At 34.4% G+C, this 22,847-nt stretch overlaps 1 protein-coding gene across 9 annotated transcripts in view; it reads left to right on the top strand.

Annotated features, from left to right (window-relative positions):
• LOC125385006 overlaps nucleotides 1-22,847 on the top strand; it is a 62,640-nt gene that overhangs the window by 28,865 nt on the left and 10,928 nt on the right. For 3 of the 9 annotated variants that reach the window (XR_007223922.1, XR_007223923.1, XR_007223924.1), the window contains one exon: nucleotides 21,554-21,635. The gene's annotated coding sequence lies outside the window, so the exon portion shown is untranslated. Of the gene's footprint in view, nucleotides 1-19,497; nucleotides 19,779-20,028; nucleotides 20,815-21,059; nucleotides 21,108-21,249; nucleotides 21,636-21,714; nucleotides 21,976-22,847 lie in introns of those variants that run through there. The other 6 variants (XR_007223925.1, XR_007223930.1, XR_007223929.1 and 3 more) reach the window with 6 other exon arrangements.

The following is a 22,847-nucleotide window of genomic DNA, read 5'->3' on the forward strand; positions in this document are numbered from 1 at the left end:
ACAAGACAAGTTTCGAAAGATTATGAAACTTCCGAGACGCGTACAGGACATTCTTTCGCTGTCCAAAGTTGCTCTAAGGGGATGAAATTCACCTCCGAGAATCGACCTACTTTCCGATTTTCCATTATAGCTTTCAAGCCACAAGTATACATAGAAAGAAACTTTTCGGACGAGAGTTACATCTTTCGATCAGCGCCTATCGTTCGATAAAAGTATCCGTCAATGTTACAGCAATAGCGGGAAATTTTCAGAGATAGATTTCACTCTCCGAGGGTGAATTGTGGCAGAAAATAAAAATTGCGCCATACGCATCCACGTATTCTCTGCGTGCAATTTCAAAGTTCCACAATTTGTTGAATTTACGCGTTGACGTGTGCCTGGTTAATGAAGCGCGTTTTCATTTATTTTCGTTGGAATATGTATATCGTGGTCGTTTTATACGTTCAAGAGAAATCTGAAATCATGCAGAAATGGATACAACGTGCTCATAACATGTAAAAACGTATCGGATGTCGTATACGTAAACGTATAAAATATCTAAAGTAGAGTATCTGTTGCTTGTAACACCAGCAGGTTGTCCCCTAATCGTCTTTGTTTTACAAACATATCTTTTACGACAACGCATCTTTATACAAACACGAAAATTCAGTCAAACAATGCGATCTTCATCTTAATAGGACAAAATGGATCGTACGTAATTCGATAAAATAATAGAAAACAGAAAAATGTTGCGCGTCTATGATTTCCTTATAGAACGAAAGAAACTTTTGCCACGATCTAATATAATATTTAACAAATAACGGCAACTTCCGGTTCAAGTGTCTCTCTTAATTATTTTCGTGGAAATATGAGCGCGCAATAAATATTCACAGTCTAGTTAGACACAGTACTGTGAGAAGAAAGTAATAGAATTTTTATCGCTATAAATAATAGATGCATATCCTTTATCACTGGTGGCATCCTAAATCATGCTAGTGGCTTTTGACGTGTGACACAGCCTGGATATTTCTCTTCGGTTATTATCTGTTAGTCTGTATGTCCGGAGCAAGCTACATATATAAATGTACGTACATATATACATACATACATACATACATACATAGTATATAGCAACGACAGGAAAAAGACTCGCAGCGATTATTTTTCGTTTGCCACGAGTCTATGAATCATTGGCGTTAGTCTGCTTATTCGACTGCATTTTCCGTGGTAGTTCGATGTGATTAGGATAGCTCGTTACATAGTCGAAACATTGTTGAAACTGCTATATGACCATGATATTACACAATGAGTGTGTAAAGATGAGAGAAAAGAGAGCGCGATAGGGAGAAATTTTGGATCTTTGTTGAAACGACCTTTTTCGTTTAAATAATATGTAAGTTTTTTATTTATTCAAAGATAGCTACGCATCTTTCCATTTACGTAAATCGATCTCTTCCATCTTCGTGAGTTAGATCTGTCGAAAGTTCTTTCGCTTTCTCGAGTTGGCAAGTTGGAAAAAAAAGAATCCCTGACATCGACGCGAAAAAATAATCGATTTGCCATAGAATGGTCATGTACAGTGAACGACAATACTATCGCAACATCCTTCGCAATTGAATAATTTCTTCGTAAGGTCAGATCAAACGACTTGAGTTTTTGCGAGGTTTATTGTTATTGCGAGTTATTGCGAGGTAGAGGTTTATTTTTCAAGCTTTCTTTATCTGGGTTTAGAGCAACGGAAATTGGAACATCTTTCGAAGATTCGCACACGTACAGAACGTTAAAAAAATAATTTATTCCGAAATCTTTCAACTTTCGATTCGCCTTTCATCTCTTCGATTCGCCATCTGAACAAATATTTCGAAAAATTCAAATCAATTTATATGCTCGTCCTTGCTTCTTTCATAACACGGATTACTATCATTTTGAATGAACATGTGCTTTTTTCGTGATTCGAATTAAAAGAATTAAACAAATCGGAACGTTGTTTTCCTTGTTGTAGCATTAACATTTTTATTGCGCTCGTAATTCACGATACTTAGGTTGCAACATACCGAAGCTCTTCTCATACTTGTATCGCATTAGGGGCAAATGTTACATGGTTGCAGAACCGTACAAGCAATATGCTGGAGACAAAGTGGGGTGGGATTTTATGTACCAAGTTAATGCTACATTCCGTTCTCGTTCACCCTAATGGGACGGCTTAATAAATATCATTCGATATATCTTGAAGGTTCCGCCATTTCTATCTGAAAGTTGTTCACCAAGGGTAGAAGGTAAATTATCGTTGACATTCCCTTCAATCTGACATAAGAGACACGAAGGGGACGAAAAGATTGAGAATTAATGGTCAATATGATCTTGTAGATGATTTCTAAAATGTTCTGAAAGGGAGATAGCGACTGAACCTATACTGAAGCTATACAATCTTTACATTTTTTTCGTGTTTAAAATTACCAATTTCTACATTTTACGTTTCCTTCATAAAATTAGAAACTTTCTTGACGAAGTTGCTAATAATCTACTTGGCCAGTCGACTGTTGCCACCTGTTTGGAAAACGTTTTCCTAAAAAGCGATGACGAGTATATTCAAACACAGGGTATGTGCAACTGTGTAGTATGGAATTAAGTTGTCAAATAAACTAAACCAGAATAACTAGTGAAATTGACTGGTTTTACAATTTTATTTTAAAATTCCTACTTCATGTTATATTTTTTTCCGCAATGATGTAATGACTTTTGCAACGATAACTAAAAGAATAATATAATGAATCTTGTTTTGTTTTTTATGTATTCAAACTCAAAATAATGTATCAAGGCTACCTATACCAATATCAGTTAAAATACCCGGTACTTGTCAAGGTGTAAAAGGGTAAAAGGGTCCCACAATCTGTTTCTCACAATCTGAATCCCAATTAACCAGTTTCCTCGTTTTGTACAACTTGCCACGCGTTCTTAAAATTTTTACTGCGTGTCATTCGATATAATGATAACATTTATCAGGAAGTGTATCAATCCTATTATAAGTGTATCAATCTTAGTTCAGGGATGATGGTCCCAGATGGATTAATAATCCCAAAAATGCACTACATAACATGGAATTCCTTCTGTAAGAAAGTAATAAATCACTAAATATAAAAATATTCCATTGTTCCTTTTTTTTTAAAGACCAGTCATTTTCGCTGGTTTTAGTAGAAATAGCTTCGTGTTAACTATCGGTAGTTCTAGCGTTAAGTTGTAACGAAACGACTTTTTTATTTTTCAACTTTATTGCCGAAATTTATCGCAATTGAAAACAGCAAGTTTTAACTATTTTTTACGCACGACGAGTATACTCGTCAAAGACAATTGACTGATTAAGATATTCTGTATGAATTTACCATAGAATCTAAGCGGACTGACATCGATGATAAACGTACTGTCTTTTTCACCTTAAAAATATCTTCTTATTAGGTCTAAAATAATGAAAAGGGCAGGAAACTTGTGAAACTGCTTCCCAGGTATAAAAAGAAGAAGATATAGGGGGGGGGGGGCGTCAAAGGTTTTTAGCAGGGAGCGTTTCAAAGTCGCCAAATAAAAACTTCGAATGTGGTAATTTTTTTTTAATAATAAAAGTTTTATCGATGCTATATCGTTTCTCCCTGGTGTCTTCTGTACGCTTTGAGACATTTATGACCATTCGTAGGTGAGAGTGAAAGTTAATGATATCTCGCTTACATCGGAACAGCGACTTTATCCCTTCAAATTTACAATTTCGATCTTTTATTTTATCTTGTGAAGTTTTATGCTTCCAGCGTGTAGAGAGGTGTCTTTGCATCTTCGACTTTGCTTCGATCAACGATCGAGAATTTTATCTTCTGCAATCAAGTTTATTAAGTTGGACCAACAGAAGAGTTGCTCCAGTATTACTGTTCCTTTGCAAAATATTCTAGATTTACTTATTCGTTTATTTTTATAATTATTATTTATCGATTATGTCTTATTTATCAAAATATTTCTTTGTAGTCAACAAGCGACACGAAGGTCATCGAATGAACAAACACGAACTTATCGTATTTGTGGTTTTCAAATATGCCGCTAATATTTATACGTTTGTTAGAAAATTTGTGCGTAGCACGGCGAAAATATGTGAATTATCAGAGGCAAAGTACTTTATTTAAGCTCCGTTCCGCCAATAATATTTACAATTATATTAATTTGTACGACAATCTGCGGTTTATTGATAAATTCTCGTTTGATAGATTTTGTATAATCGGACAGAAAGCTGGCAAAGGCAACGGAGAATTCGCAGAAGCGTTCAAAAGGGAATGTTACCCTCGTTCGTCAGTCTGCTTGTTAGCACCCCCTGTAAAATTAATGAGGAGATCACCCAATAAGAAATAACTGCAGATTTACAGATAGGGTTCCACCCACGCAGTGTTTACCTTCTAATGAAATTTCCAAGAGATAATGCTTTCTTCAGACAATTCCTCGGACTATTCGCGCGTTCAATTTGTATAATTGCTTCCTATCAGCCAGGACAATTTATTACGACGCAGTTTGCTAGCGATTAGCTATCAAACTTAAACGAAACTATTCAGATCGACGCTTTGGTAATGACATTATCGATGATATATCATTCCATGATACGTGATATAATTAATTTATACGTTATATCAACGTATTATATTATTTTCATCGCGTTGCTCTACCTATTATGGTTGTCGGAGCATCCCATAAATAATTCGATTGATCGAGGAGCGAAATTTGCGACAATGGAACTCGTCTCCGTAGAAATTTTATAAGAGGAAAGTAGAACATTTCATAGGAAGACAGCAGGCAGCTGTGGAAAATGATAAGAACATTAAACGGATAGACTTAACCAGTTAGCCGTCTTCGACGAGTATAGTCGTCACGAAGAACTGGCAATATTTTGCATTACGACGAGCCCTGTTGGTAATAACATTAAAAAATGAAACGGTCGTTTTATTACAATTTAATTCTATATTGTAGCAGTCACTTTGTGTTTGACGAATATACTTGTCGTTTCAAACAGATTGCAACAGCCTAATGTTACAACATCCCTGTAAGTGAAAACTTATAAGCGACTATTATTATTATTATTATTGTTGTTGTTGTTATTATTATTATTATTATTATTTTTATTATTATTATTATTATTATTATTATTATTATTATTATTATTATTATTATTATTATTATTATTATTATTATTATTATTACTATTATTATTATTACTATTATTATTACTATTACTGTCTCTATTATTGTTTCTTGAAAATTTTTAAAAATTCAAATTTTCAAATTTTCAAAAATTTGAATTTTTGAATTTTTAAAAATTTGATAATTTGAATTTTTGAAAAATTGAAGTTTTAAAAATTTGAAAATTTGAATTTTTGAAAATTCGGATATTTGAATTTTTGAATATTTGAAAATTAGATTTTTTGAAAATTTGGAAATTTGAATTTTTGAATATTTGAAAATTTGAATTTTTGAAAATTCGAATATTTGAATTTTTGAATTTTTGAAAATTTGAATTTTTGAATATTTGAAAATTTGAAAATTTGAATTTTTAAAAATTTGAAAATTTGAAAATTTGATTTATTGAAAATTTGAAAACTTGAATTTTTAAAAATTTGAAAATTTGAATTTCTATTTTTGTTTCTATTATTGTTTCTATTTTTGTTTCTATTTTTGTTTTTATTTTTGTTTCTATTATTGTTTCTATTTTTGTTTCTATTATTGTTTCTATTTTTGTTTCTATTATTGTTACTATTATTGTTTCTATTATTGTTACTATTATTACTATTATTATTATTACCTTATTTCACGCATATTTATGTGCAACATAATATGAACAAAAGAAAGAAAGTTTAAAAACATTATTACCATTGCCAGTGCGTTATGGTTATAGCGTCATAAGAAGCAAAAAAGGGGAATAAAAAGCGTTAAAACGTCCTAACTTCAATTTCCACGGCAAATGAAATTGTTTACTAAAAGGTATAATTTACATCTCATGGCTAACATATGTACATGCTCGTTAATGAACGTTGCAACACCTGCTGGTTTTCTATAACATTAGAAAATAATTGATCAGGATTACTAGATAAATGATATGATAAAATAGAATTTTTCGGTATTCGTACGAACCAAGGATAGACGAAACGCTGAGTGAATGTTCTGAGTGATAATTTCATTTATTGTAATTTCTGTTTCATAAAAATCAATCTCTGCGTTTACTCGTTAAGTTTTTCCTTTTAAATTCGGACGTACATGAACGTTAAAGATTCTAAAGTTCTCCGTTATACCGTGATAACCGAAATGAAAATTTAGATTTCAATTTCAGAATCGAATGGCCTCTACTGTGTCTATTTATTGAAGGGTTAAAAATATGTTGACGATCTGTTCGGTTTATTTCGTATTTGTAAAATTAAATTTCCCTTTATCGAAATGGTTTGTGATTACGTGTAATTGCAATTGAAATGATCAAATGTCAATTCTCTTCTTTCCTGAAATTCATTTATCTTACATCGATCGACAACGTAAATGTCAGAGACTGTCGTTATAAATATCTATAAAACGTCAATGTAATGTAACGAGCGACGGATATATAGAAATTTAATTCCCTGTTATTTCTAGTTTTCCGAAACAACTGATAATAGCGACAGCGTGTAACGGCAATAAATAAAATAGCAGGCTATTGTATTTCGTTCTAAATTAAAAAAAAAAAAAAGGATCAATGCAGCGGAGAGTATCGTTGAATTATTAATAAGTTGAAATGTTAATTTAACACATGCATCGAATTTAAGCTTGGCTCAAGTACGTTGTTGATTGGATTTTTAATTTGGTCCTTTATGGAACTAGGCTAATTAACCTGCTCAGTTTTTAATTATCATTCCTGATTACATTGCAACAGATTAGCTCTGACGATTTATGAAAGTTGTTCGTGTACTAAAATTAAAACGTTGAACGAAGATATAAAATATGCGGAAGGCGGCGAAGCTATAAGAAGTAAACAAGCGATGCTCTTTAATATTGATAATCGTTAGATTGTATTCTAATGATTAACCGATTACTTTAACGAAAGTGAATATAATACCTTTACTTTCGTTGCATTCATTATTACGTTTATATATAAAATTTGCTGCTATTAAATTCATTATGATAGTGAAAGAATAATTCCGCCGGAATATTATATCGAATTTCAACGTTAAATGATTATTAAATTATAAACGATGATAAACCATAATAATAAATTATGTCTACCACGTAGTAGGTACGAGAAACGTATAAAATTCTGTTCAACATACACATAATAAAATAATAGAATAAACGAATTGCTAGCTAATTGTTTCATTATAATTCGATGAATAATATCGTAAGTTAATTTCGCGTATATTCAATTACTGAAACACATTGTGTATAATAAGAAATATTAACATCAAATTACCAAGTAATTTAATTTCTGATCTCGAGATAATCCGCGTGATATCCTCTTTATCCTATCGATATTAAATTTTCACGAAGAAGTTAATTTCAAGCGAATGGTAATATTAATCGAATGTTAAGCACGTATTCTTTGCTACGCTGTCGCAATGCTATGTTAATTTATCAAGTCGATAAACTTTTCGACCGGAACACGTAATACGCAAACTTTCACCAACTAATACGAGTTGCAAATTATTAACGCGCTATTCGTTTCTCTAACGTTATTAACTAAGAACTTGCAAATTTCTATTCAATTTCGAGCAATATACGCTGGAATAACGTTTGAGACGTTGTTAAAATTGGAAATTGCGATAAACGAATCGTTGACTTTTATCGCTTTCCTACTTACGTGTTACGGGTTTGTATTTGTCGAAAATTTCGACAATGTTCTGTCTATTAAAGAGAAATTACATTCGTCGTTCTCACATGTAAAGTTACTTCACCAATTAACATGGAACGCGCGTGTTTCGTAACACAGACAGCACTATCCTTTAAACCTTGCTGCGATAAATAGGTAATAATAATAATAATAATAAACCGATAATTAATACAATGTTTATGCTGTATAGAGTGTACTATATATCTATATAATAATCTATGTTTAATCTGTGCATTGAGGTTGAATGATAACTCCGACAAATGTGAATGAGAACTCCACGTGTGTAAATGAATTTCATTTTGTAGCCGACAGATGAAATTTAATAAATTATATATATAATTATATATATACTGACAAAATGTTATTTTCTATCTACTTTCTATTATCTAATTTTTATTTTAAAAATAACATTTTGCTAGTTTTAACTCGACTTAGTTCGCGAAAAAATCGAATTTGCAAATTTATCAAGTATACTTAAACGACGGTATGTTCCGGAATAAGTAGGACTAGATAATCGACAGGAGGTGGTTTCACGTGTGAAAATAAGTCGAAAACGTAAAATAACATTTCTTCGTAGAACGCTTTGTTTCCCAGAAAAATAAATTTGAAAATTTCTCATTTATTCGTTAACATTTATTATCTCGAAAATGAAGCCTTAAACGGGAACATGTTACTCCACATTTTCGACTTGTTTTCACACGTAAAATGACCTCCATGTCGATTATTCAGTCCCGTCCAGTCCGGAATTACCCACGTTCCGGTATGCTTGATAAATTTTCAAACTCAATTTTCTCGACAACCACGTCGAGAATGCAAAAATTTTTATGCTATATATATTTCATTTATATTTCCACGAAGAATCACGCGGTGCTTGCTTCTTCGTATCACTCGGCCCGGGCTCCGTACATCAAACTTGCACGTTGAACTATCTCCGCTATTTTTGTCTTTCTCATATCTATCTACATATTAAAACTACGCTGAGACAACTTCTTTTTCGTCTTTTCGAGTTTCCTTTGAAACAAGAAATGGAGATAATTTTTATTACGAAAGTCGATAACGTCGCTACGTTGTATTTGGCGTTTAATATCGAGTACTTATTACGAAGAAACTTGCTCGAGTTCTAAATGGGTCGTGTTGTTTTTCATTGGGGAAATTGATAAACGACGATGTGGAAGTAAAATAGTTGACAGTTCTCGTTCGTGCAACATCGCGACGATCGTTCAAACCACGCTGTTCTCGATACTGCAAACAACACGTGACGTCAAAAATGCATCGACGGTGTGACGTAGAATGTACACGTACGAGAGGTTGCATGCTTGGTGTGGGATGCAACACATGGTGTGTAACGATAGCAACCTCTATGCTATACATGCTCGTATAAGTAAAACAACAAACAAACAAAAAAAAAAAAAGAAAGAAAGAAAGAAGAAGAAAGAAGCGGTCCGACATTGTAACTCCCTGTACGCTTTAACTTTGTACCTGTAAGGGTTGAACCGTGCGGGTTGCGAGGCGATCGATAGACTACCTAAAGCTGCACTCACCAGGTCTTTGCTTTATTGGATATCACTCGATATCTTTCAAGAAATCGCATTCGAGTGTAGTCGATTGATTGGAGCGGAGGCCTGGCTCAAATCGCGTCTTCCTTCCGGCTGAATTTTGCGATACTACGCTTCGTCCGAATCTTTGATCGGTCCCTTTAACGCGCAACTTTCTAACTTTTATTTGCCTTCATTTTTCCCCACCTTTATTTAAGGATTTTTACTTAACGATTCCCTTCACGCAGCACGTGCTATCGCTTTTTTTTTCTTTTTCTTTTTTTTTTACTTATTACGTATATTTATTGCTCTTTTATCTCTTTCTTTGCCTGCTCGTTTCATTCCTTTATCTTTTATTTCTTCGTTTCTTTATTTCCCTTATTTCGAATATTCGCTGTGAACTCCTTCTTCTGACATTTTTTCCATCTTTTTATTCATTCTCGTTATTTTACATTATTTCGTTATACGTTGCCACGTCTCTTTCTTTCTGTTTTCACAGATTCCGCGTATCTTTCTGTTACCTGCTTGTCAATATCTATCGCCCCCGTGTTCATCGCATCATCTAAATCGCGTACAGTCTCGAGGCCTTTTCTTTCCGCTCAACGTAACTTGCTCCTTCTGCTGTCAACCAATTTTTTATATTCCTTTGCCGAGGATGACTCTATCGCTCTATTATCTGCGAACGACGTGTCTAAAGACAGTTCACGTGCAAGTCTCGTTCTTTCCTGCTTTTAAATGCGAAATTTTCAGATCCAAATGTTTGTGTTTAATATTATTACAGTGATCTTTTAGCGTGGCGTTAATTTGTTGTAGGAGCAAATTAAATTTCCTAGATAAGGGTTAATATCTGCTAATAATAATTTTCATTGACAATCTGACTAACAGACGACGGTAATTTTTTATCAATTTTCTGACGTTATCAATTTCCAGATATCGAGGCACAGGAAGACAAATTACTCGTCCGATTTAGCGCAATTAATTATTCGTCTTACTCTGATACAATAATTTACAACGTACAGTAATCGGAAATCGATCGTAATTTTCGTCGGTATAAAAACCGGGGCTGCTTGCAGCCTGTCGTTTAATGCGCAAAAATATTTAATATTTCTGGAACTTTTGAAAATCATGAAAGTTTTACGACGCGAGTTCGTAGTTGAATCGAGAACTTCAACCGCGATTTATGATTGTACACGTAGCTGCAAAGAGTTGGAAATAATTCACCAAGTTCAGTCAGAACAAATTGATCAAAATATAATTCTAGACGTATATAAACGGTAATATAAATTTCTTGACAGAAATTCGTTTTAAGAATTATAAATTCCAGAGAATGAAATTAAGAACTTTCGGGAACTTTGAATAATCGGAATGCAGCGTAAAATTCAAGTACGTCGAAGCATCGAAAGTTATTTTGATCACACGTCACCGTTTTATTAATCTTGAAACCTTAAATCTTTGTATTCGTTATTTTACATATCGTAATTAAAGTACAATAATTAATTCTTAATTAATTTAATATATATCATAATTTATTAATATTTAATTCTTTTCCTTAATCATTGATGGAACACAGATCCATTTTTTTACTAAATAACAAAGAAATATTAATTTACTTTGGAAAAATTTATGAAACTATCCACCTTAGTAATAAGAAACATCGAACGATCATTGAAACACTCGCGTCTGACTAGTTACTGTCTAATACTACTTTTCAGGCTACACTGTATCTTCATTTGCTATACTTATACACTGTACAATTGTTATTATATATAATTTATATATATATATATATGTGTGTGTGTGTGTGTGTGTGTGTGTGTGTGTGTGTGTGTGTGTGTGTGTGTGTGTGTGTGTGTGTGTGTGTGTGTGTGTGTGTGTGTGTGTGTGTGTGTGTGTGTGTGTGTGTGTAGTAAACAAATTCTATCAACAATACAGGAGTAATATTATTTAATATAAACAACGTATATAATTTAACAGAGACATTGATCTTTTTTCGTAAGTTTGATTAATTTCTTATTTCTTAATTTCTTCTCACTTTTTAATTCTATTTATTCAAAACATATATATTTAATATAATCGATACAGCTGCATAATGCGAAGCTTCATTAATTAATATCAAAAACGTTCATCGTTTTCAAACGTCAACTGTGAAAACAATAATAATATATAACAAATTATTAAAAAACAAAGTAGAATTGTAATTGACCATTGTTATAAAATTGATAGAAAACAAAATAAGTATGCGGGGAATTGAGAATTAGAATTAGAAAAATAATAAGATTAGTAACAATTAATTGTATCTTTCCATATATAACTTCTGCAGAGTTCTCTTCAACTTCGTCCCTGTAATTGAAAGCTCTGACTGACGTAGCCCATTTCTTTTCACCATTTTAGCACCGTCACTTAGAGGAGGATATTACTTTCTGTAAATACGTGAATTTCAATTTAACTTCGCAGCTGCGTAAAATGAACATGCAGATAATGCCGGACGTCATCTTCCATTTTACCGTACTTCACATTTATACACCGTTGCCTGCTAAAATGCTTTATGACTATCGGCAATTTTCTTTTACGATCAATATTTTATTAATTATTAAGAAGACAAAATGTCAGTGAAATCTTATTTCCAACGTACGTTGTCGGAAGTTTTGTCTCATTGTCTAATTTGTATTAATAATCAGCTATGTTTTCTTCTTCGTTATCAACGAAACAAAATATCATTGAAATTAATTTACAAGCACGTATTAATAAAGAAGTATGTTCGCTTTTATAGGCAATATCATATTAATTATTAACGGAACGAAATATCAATGAAATTTATTTCCAATTATTATTTGGCTGATTCGTGATGGTTGATGAACAGATACATATATAATACATTATTGTTAAACTTTTCAACAGGTAGTTCAAACTTCGTCAATCAACGTGTTGATTTACTCGTTTTGATGAAATTCCTATATTATTACGAGAAATTCGTTACATTATCCAATGAAACAAGCGATAATGTATTTTATATTCAATTAAAATTTTAACTAAATTCAATACGCGCGTATTCGAATCTGATAATGAAAACCGTATATATATCATTTTTAAGTGCTGTGCCAGGGAATAAATGTTTCAACTATGAAACTATCGCATGCAAGTTGTATTAAGAAGGTTAAAATTATTAAAACGACAACTGCTGGAAAAGCAAGAACTAAAACTCTCGTTCTACTCGCAGAATTTCCACCCGAAATACTTAAATCATTTTTCTCTTCAGAACCTAAAAACAGCATAAAGCTGGAAAGCGCACTACTCGAACATAGTTGGCGTAATTTTAACTTGAGAACGTTCAACTGCATCGAAGTTCTTCGTTTAAAGAGGAATTCTCGAAGCATTACCCGCCTTGCGGTTCAAACTTTTTCGAACGTTGTTTTTGTTGTATCCTCGTCATTTTTCACTGCCGGACGTGTATCAAATGCACTGCATTGGAACTATCGTTGCTGTAATATTGTAATATCGGGGAAAACCTTGATTAATTAAGAAAGTCTACTTGACCATGGGTCATCCACCTCTGTGGAACGTGTGTATACCGGAGCCATGGTACAAGAGGTTGCCAGTGTCACGTCGGAGACGCAAGAAATCACGAAACCGATAGATCGCCGGTGATCTTGTGACAACGACCATACCCAAATAAAATAAATAAATAAAAAAATCCTACAATGTTAATATTTATAATCTAATATTAAGATTATTATATTATATCGTATTAATTGTTATATTACAATAGGAAAATTAAAAATCAATCTGGGAATCTACGTGGAAGTTACAAGCGAAGCTCCAAAATAACAACTACGTTAAATATTTTTACTACTAATATTTTACTACGTTAAAAGCCAGTTTTCAATTTCTCCAAAAGCGATACGATTCAAGAATTTTAATCGTTAATAATTCTGATTACGAATAATCATTACGAACGATTCGATTTGTTCCTCGGTCGCTCGATAATAATTTTAGATCATGGGAATTTAATTTGAAACAGTAATCAATGGAAGTGACCTGAATTTTTGTTCGGTTATCGAACAGTGACCATTATCAAGGAAAACCGAATTTTGCTTTGGTTACCGATAACCATTATCGATGGCGAAATTGATTTTCGATTATCGCCAAGCAATATCGATGAAAAAAATATTTTCTAGTCACATTCGACTATCGTCGATATTTGCTGATAATCGGTTTTCACTGGCAACGTAAAGAAGCCTAATTATAAAACTGATATGTTTTATTAAGCAAAGAAAAAGATACGAAAATGTACGAAACAAAGCATAAGATAAAAGATATCACGGTGCAACTGTTAATAAAAATATTCTACTGCGATATCTTTCATCGTATTCGTTTCATATATTTTCATATCTTTTTGTTTGCTCGATAAAACACACAAGTTTTATGAATAACTGCGAACACACGTACTATTGGCTTGTTAACTAGGTGATTGCGGGTTTTGTCATTAGATGATATTGACAAAATTCGCAATCACCTAGTTTCCAACCCAATAATTATCAGTGACGTTAATAACGATTGATAATATAGCCAATGATAATTGACAATGTAGAGCAAATTTTTGCCATCGATAATGGTCATCGATAACCAAAATAAAATTTTCTCGCCACGGATAACAGTTACTCGTAACAGAAAAAAAAAAAAAAAATATTTTAAAAATCCGGTCATTTATGTTGGTTATTGGTAACCAAACTGAAATTTCTCTCGTCGATAACGATTACCGGCAATCAAAAAAACTTTAATCCGTTTTAACGGTTATTCGCGATCAAAAATTTTTTAATTAAAAACATCAACCTTCATATCGCAACTTTACAAACTTCTCTTGTAACAGTTATGATGTCTTGTAATTGTAACATTTATGGCAAATATACATTTAGCGAAAAATTAGTATACAGCATGAATAGAAGTAGTCTTAAACATTACAACTGGTGATAAAGATCGTTTCGCTAAATATCGTGGCTTAACACAGCGAATAATTGACTGCTCAAATATTTTCATCGTCTTTGCGCGACGAATATTTTATGTAACTTCTGGATACGGTTTTGCAGAGAAATTAGAAATTTTAGAAATTTCACAATCACGTATAATCGTGGCTCGTCGTGCTGTTAATGAAGTTTCTAAATATTTCGTGTAATATAGGAAAAGTGAAAAGTTTCTAAGAGTCTTCGAGTATCTTCGTGCGTCTCTGTGTGCGTATAATCGAGCGTCTTTAGATCGCGAACGTAGATCGAGGAAGAAATTGCCCGTCTTTGACCTGTTAGGCGGAGCAAAATTGTACGTTAAGAGAATAAAGACTGACACTTGCCAGGGTTACGAGTCATCTAGAAAAATAAGCTCCCGTAGAATATCACCTGAACGCCAATTTTGTCTCCGACTACGAGCACACGTAGTCCTATTACGCTGTTCTCTAGGGGGAGACGAGTGGAGAGCGAAAGAGAAGGCAGAGAAGAGCTCTCCGAGGAACATCATATTAGTTTGAGAATTTTCTCATAAAAACAGGCTGAAATTTAAAGTTGATTTGAAAGTAGAGATCGGTTTTAGAAAGGCTACCGGTTCGATTGGATCTCAGGCTGAAAGTTTCATCTACAATTATATCTCAAATATTTGTGCAATTTTATATCTTCTTGCGTGTATTGCGTATGCTAAAAGTCCGCAATTTTAATTATCACGTTTCGCACGAGACCAGCATTCGCGCAAATACTTACGAACGAAAATTTATTCAAACAGTATAAATCTAATCTACAGTAATCTACAGTTAAAACTACCTAGAATTTATTTTATAATAATATTGCGTTAATTACCGTCGTTTCGGCACTTGCAATTTTTCGAGAAGAATCGCCTCATAGCGTTGCACAAACGATAAACAATTAACATTGTCGTTATCGAACTCAATTTGTTACGAACTGTCGTCGCATTCGTGCAATTTATATTTAGCATAAACCGTACGCTTAATACAACCTTACGATTATTAGCAAATTCCTTGTTAGCATATTCCTTATTAACAATTATTTCTAGAAACGAGATAACATTTGCTTGCCGAACTTATCAGAATATTTGTCTCTCGTTCGTTTGCGTTTATTAGCTGAGCGTAATTCTCGCAGTGGTAACGCTTCTCCGGGTTCTCCAGTTGTTGTGTATGATATCGTATAAAAGATAAATGCTTCGGTTAAGAGTAAATTTCGAAAGAAACTATTCGTTAATTTGCCAAGGATTCGTATTCTTCTAATTACACTTGCTAGCCAAGTGTAACTACCACAATCGACGCCAATAGCCCAAGTTCGATCGTAACAGGCGGATCGTTTCTAACTAATTTTACGTAGAACGTTCTGATCGATATTATCGTCGTCCCACTGAACCAGTTGTTCGCGTTCATCGCGTCGCGTCTTAAAATCGGGCAATTGTCTGGTTTGCATGATTCGTTCGACGAACGGTAACGCAGCTGTACGCACAGAAACCGATAAATCGGCTCTACAAACTGATTAGACCTCTCGTTTAGAAAGACGGTGTAAATGAACATAAACACTTTTGTACGCGAGAACCCATAGAAAGGAAATTCCGCGTACACCGGCAGAAACGACTAGCTTAATTTCAACGACAGCATCGTTTCTGAGAATTGAGCATTCATCGTTAAACATCAAAGCGTTGGCTTTCAGAGATGTACAAGTTTCTGTATGTCACGGTGTACACGTCAAACGTTCCTTGATTCGATGAAATGCAGCCTCTACTTTGCTCGATTTGTCACGGATTAGTTGCACCGTGCAAGCAAGGTTTATACTTAGACTTCAAAGTACCGAACATCGATAAAACACAACGCAGGTACGTGTTCTAAACGATGACACGAGCTTCCAAGTTTCCCAAGGAAAAATTGTTTCCCGCTGTTTGCGCGGTGGCTCGCGCTGCTATTCCAACGTTCGCAACGGAAAATTTTTCCAAATGCGCATTACGCGACACTTTCCGAAAGTTTGTTAACGCTGTAACGAGACAGGAATCGCTGCGAGAATTATAACAGTGAAATTTGAAACGAAACCGACGATGCAGATGGAAATTACGTTATTCTGGACATTTACTTGCGAACGTAGTTTATTTAGTATTAGTGAAAAATTAGCACACGGTATGAACAGTAGTTTTAAACGCACTATTAGTCTCAAAAACGATCTCGCTATTTACCGTGGCTTATCGACGTAGCGAACAAAATTAGCGTTTTTCCAATAATTCGATGATCTTTTTTCCGATACTTGTGTGATACATATTCAAATCTGTTCCACATTTTGCACGTATAATAATAATAATCACCATAGTTTTGTCTCGTTACAGCGCCAGTGAAATTTCGAAATTATTCGGTGCGATATACCCAATGGCTTGAGAAAGCGTTCCAACGTTCATCACGGAATGTTTTCACGAATGTGCGATGCGTGTCATGCGAGATATTTGAAAATTTCGCTGGCGCTGTAACGAGACGCGAGTATTGTTGAAAAGATATAGAATGGATTCGGAAATACAAATAATTCCCTTTATTTAGCACACAACTGTTATACATATATCTTATACTCTTAAGACCTCAAAATCCTACTCGCACGCACGCTTGTTGTCAACCGACTCTTCCAGATACTTCTAACGACTGGCTCTTGTCTTTTGTCTCAACCAAGACCCGGACGTCCTCTGATCCTTACACACACATTCACATGTACAGTGTAAATGTATCATATTCCCAACAATTGTATTGGAAAAATTTGAAATGGATCGGAAAATGTATATGGAAGTTACAGGACCTTTCTCGAAAATTATCGATAGTTCAAATATCAGGTTGTACAACAAAAGAGTCTTTCGTTTTATAAGAAAATAATAGACGCACGACGTTTCTTGTTTCCTTTATTTTATCGAACTACGTACGTTCCATTTTGTTCTATTAAGGTAAAGACCACGACATTTGACAGATTAGATGTCGTGTTTGTATAAAGATGCATTGTCGTAAAAGACATATTCGTAGAGAAAAGACACTTTTGGGGCAACCTAATATTTGGCTGAACCTGACAAAACTGTACGCTTGTAATAAATAAAAAAAAAAGCCTGCTACGCCCTTTCGATCATTTCAGCTCGAGTTATGTGTGGGTCGACCCAATTACGTTCTTACAACGTCAGAGAATACCTTCGTTTTGAAGAAAATGAAAAAAGATCGCACATTTTCGTTTCAATTTTTTTGATTAAACCTCTTCTCCCAACGTTACAAATATGTTTTATTATCATTAAAATAGGGACAGGCTCGAAAGTACAAAAATTGAAGAGTCGCAACTGATGTAACGAACATAATCACGATAGTCGTGTCTCGTTACAGCGTTAACGGGATTTCAAAATGTTTGGCATAATAAGCGATCCTACGCAAAATTTCCGCCAGCTCAGTGAAGTTTCGGCTATCCGAGTCTCGTATTATACGATGTGTTTCCAGTTTTCTCCTAACTGCGCGTTTTTTTTTTTTCGAAATTTTAACGCCGGCACCGCGCGAACAAAGTAAATAGATTAATTGAACTTTTAATCGATCAAATAGTCAACTAAACTGAAACGCACGTACGATGTTAAGTTATCGAAATCAATTTTACGATTTTACCGTACGAACGCCGGTATCATCCGACCTTTCGGTATTTTCCGAGTTTTCTATTGTTCGTGTGATACGCGTCACCTCGGAACGATCAAGATTATTCGAACACTTTCGCAAGCCATAATAAGATTACAGAAAAATGTACTTTGCTGTGAATACACGTTTCATCGGAGGAATCGAAATTTGTACAGGACGAAGTAGCGTCGTTCGAACGAAACTGCGATAGACTTAAAGTTGGGCTGTACAATTTCTAGATTTATATTAATCCTATAGAACGAAAAGACCCAGAGCTCTATGAACGTTCTAAGAGAACGGATCTCCTTCGGCGTAAATGGCGCTCCTTATCGGCGAACGGCTACAATATCCTAAATCTTTCTTTTCGACGGTTTCCACGTCGATCGAGAGAAATTATTCGTCGAAATGGACTATCCGTGGCTGATCTATTACGGTAGAAAGTGAAAAAGAACGTAAACGAAGGAAATGGCCGACATAAAGGACGATAACTGTTAATTTAAACGTAATAGAACGAAAGAATACGACGTATTCGTTAAAGGATATTTAAGACAATTTAAATTAAAATCGATTTTCACACGACGTTCTTCGATTTTTTCTAGAACCAGATTATATCTATGATAACGTTTCGATAATATCGTTTTATGCAAAAGAAAGCCAATTATATGATTGAAAGAAGAAATTTGGATCAACGTATGGATATCCTTCTATTTCGTTGCACGAGTTGCGAATAACCTGTCGAATAATGATAAAGATAGAAACGAATATGACAAAGGCATAACGAAGGAACTAATATTCAGAATTTCGTGCGTTTAATTCCTCGAAAATTGCACTTTTAAACGCATCGGTCTCGCAGTTCAACCTGCCGGGAACAAAGAATTTTATCGAAAACATCGTTCTAACATTTCAATTTTACAAACGTTTCGCTCTGCTTCGTTAAAAGCTGCGCGTATTTGGTAGATAGAAAATTATGCACATACGTTAAAACGTATAACGCGCAACAGGCAAGGATATACGCGTACGCGCTGCAAACGCGTTAAAAGCGAAAAATATCGCTGAAATTATTTTCCCATAATAAAGAAATCGTCGGGCCTCTTACGAATACAGAAGATAATTCGTTAAGATTATAGTGTCTATTAATTTTACCATAACGAGTTTAACAGAGCTTTCGAAACTAAAAGCTTTATCACAGACGATAAACCCTTTGAGTGCTGAATACTCACGGCCTATGCCGTCCGTACGGACGGCGCGTGTCTAGCGCTGACGATCGCTGTGGACGGAATACTTTTTCGTTAGACTGAACTCTGTTGATTAACTATTCAAAGCGCAAATCGTAATAAGTTATAGTAGTTTAAATGATTAAAATGAAAGAGATTAAATGATTCAAGAGCGTTATATCTTAGTTATTTTTAATTATTTATTATAAACATTGAAATTTACAGTTAACTAGAATTTGGGTAATAAACTAGAAAACTATATTTAGTAAATATGTAAAATCCCTAGAGTTCATGTAGGATAGGGATTCTTTTTGTTTTACGGGTAGCACGACAGGCTGTGTTTAACGGAGAGATCGATACGGACGAGCAGTTGAAGAAGTACGTGTTCCCCAGACGGACGGACAGAGAGTTACATTAGAGAGACAGACAAGGTTATAGAATAGTTGTTTAAGATTGTAAAGACTGAAGATTTAAGATTTAAAGACTGAAGAAGAAAGGTCGGTAGCTCAGGACGTTGAAAATCGATTCTCGATTTTCAGGTAAACATTGCACCAAAGACTTATAATTTCCCGTTTAGATAATCATCGTTATTGATTGCTATAGACGCATATTAATTGTTGTTCATTTTTGTATTTTATCAAATCATTTCATAATAAAAAAACTCGATTTTCAGACTTCAGAATCGATCCCTGAATTATCCCATTATTGAACCTTATAAATCGATTTTCGCCACGTCATGCCGCTGAGAGTTAACCTACGCGTCGTCATGACCGAGAACGCGAAAGGGGACAAGATAGAGAGTATAAAATATACAGACAACAAATGACCTAATAGGAATATAATTAAATATATTATGCAAACGTTGGACAACGTTATGTTTTGTTAAGCTAACAGGATACACTAAAAATACATTATCAAGAAAGGGGATGTGGCCCGTAAGCAAGTATATTCTTCTAGATATGACCATCAGACAGTACCTGTGATGCGGTTATCCCGGAAGTACATTGCGGAGTCGGTAGAGAGCGTTTCCTGACCTCTCGCCAGGGAGACAATAGATGAGGATTTAAGGGTGTCGAATCGGGATCCATGCAACGCGGAGGCGACTCGTTCCTTCGCCCTTCCTCTTCCTCTTCCTCTTCGCCCGATGTGCTTTCCTCTATGACGATTTGAGGCTCGCCATAGTTTGCCACATTCACATTCGGGCTGTACCATTGTCTTCTCATCTTGATTTAGAAAACTCTCACTTGAACATAAATAAAACGTTTCTTCGTTGAAACCGTATCATAGTGGAGAACGATCGAACAGTACAAAAGAATGAATAAAAATAAGTCACATTTTTATTAATTTTCTTTTGTATCTAAAAACAAATCTGATAGATTCAAAGATACAAGATCTTCCGATCTTCCTTTATTGCACGGACGAACAGTTGAAGAAGCACGTGTTCCCCAGACGGATGGACAGAGAGTTACATTAGAGAGACAGACAAGGTTATAGAATAGTTGTTTGAGATTGTGAAGACTGAAGATTTAAGATTTAAAGACTGAAGAAGAAAGATCGGTAGCTCAGGACGTTCAGGTAAACATTGCACCAAAGACTTATAATTTCCCGTTTAGATAATCATCGTTATTGATTGTTATAGACGCATATTAATTGTTGTTCATTTTTATATTTTATCAAATCATTTCATAATAAAAAAAACTCGATTTTCAGACTTCAGAATCGATCCCTGAATTATCGCATTATTGAACCTTATAAATATAACACGAGTTAATAATTTAGTTGTGTGTGAAAAATTCAGTGCTTGGGAAAACTAAAAAAACCAGATGTAGAGTTTTCTTACAAGTGGTGACCACTTCAACAATAACGAGGTACTATTGGCATTTGTTTACTGCCGTAAGGAATGCATTTATATTTATTTCACACAAACGTAATAGTATTACTTCTGCATAGGTGTTCGGAAAAATTGAAAAACCCATACATGCGTCCTTAGTCCATGCCGAGCCCTTACAGAAAACGCATATATATGTCCTTAGTCCACACCGATAGCTTTCGCCAGACACCTATATGCGCCCACAGCACTCAAAGGGTTAAAACACTGTTCTTTGTATCATTTCCCTATTTATAGTTGCGATATCGGGAATAACTTTAAACCGTTTTAAACGTCGTTTACTCGATTAACTCGCGCGTAACGATATTTGTCGTGGAATCTCGCAAAGAACGTAAAGCACACGTAACGATTCATCGATAAATCGGTTAACGACGTTGTTACGATTATCACGAACACACCCGTTAACGATATTTTTTCCATTTTCAGGTTGTTCGCGAACGAAAGGGAATCGTCTCGAGAAAGAAAAACCGCTTATAAGTATTTGTGCACATCGAACTTTCTGCGCTCGGTAAGTATTCGTAAAATCCTACAAAAGTATTACAGCCATCTCGATCGTTTAATTCGATTAAAAACATTTTCGTTTTTAGAGAATTTATTCAACGGTAGTCGTTCGATGTACTAGGTTGTCCGAGAAGTTTCTTTCGTTTCATAAAATGATAATAGATGAGCAACAATTTCTGTTTTATATCATTTTATCGAATTAGGTGCGATCCATTTCCTTACATCTCTATTATTATGTTCGTGCATAATTCGATAAACTAATATAAAAGAAAGGACATCGCGCGTCTATTATTTCTTTATAAAACGAACACAACGTATTAAGCTGCCCGAAAAGTGTCTTTCTTTCGCAAAAAGAATTTTTTACAACAGTGCACCTTCGTACAAACGTGAAAGTAAGTCTGTGAAATATCGCGGTGTTTATCTCAACAGAACAAAACGGATCGTACGTAATTCGACAAAATAATATAAAAGAAAGAACGCGCGTCTATTATTTCCTCATAAAACGAGAGAAACTTTTCGGACAACCTAATAGTAGCGGTACAGCAAGAATAACCTTTCAGAGGCGAATCGTATAGAACGGATAAAAAGAAAAAATAGGAAACTAGGAAAGTAGAAAAAAGTCGGAGATTTCATGCGAAAACGGAGAAGCGCACTAGCGCGCGACGAGTTTTCCAAGCGTTTTATCTACGACAAATGCAAACATCATTTGGCTGAACATCTGACAGCACAGGCGGTATGACCCATGTTGAACCATGTTGATCGAAACGACGAAAGGTCACGCGTTAGCCTGCGTTGACAAAACGGTGTCACTTGAGTGGAATCATGCGATTTTTCTTACCGTATCGTCGTTTGATCCTTCCGTCGATTCTAATGGAAAATTGAAATTTCATTTCTGTTGCTTCTTAACAACACGACATAACGAGAAATCGAACGACTTGTTGTTATTTCATTTCGCTCTATCTCCTCGTTTTATTTATACATCTTTCGAAAAGCTATCGTCGATAGCGTTTTTAAACAGTTAACCGCGTTTCATGAATTAAACAGGTCGAGAAAAATGTTAATCTCGGTGTGTTTCATCTGTCGTATAATATAAAACATTACCATTTACCATAAAAATTCCAAATTTTAGTAAGAAGCGCTAAGAATGTTATTTAGTGGTACGTTCGCTTTGTCAGTAAAACTGAAAAATTTGATTTGTTCCTTTGTTATATCGGTTATT

The sequence above is a fragment of the Bombus terrestris genome, chromosome 4 (assembly GCF_910591885.1).
Source record: "Bombus terrestris chromosome 4, iyBomTerr1.2, whole genome shotgun sequence".
Lineage (NCBI taxonomy): Eukaryota > Metazoa > Arthropoda > Insecta > Hymenoptera > Apidae > Bombus > Bombus terrestris.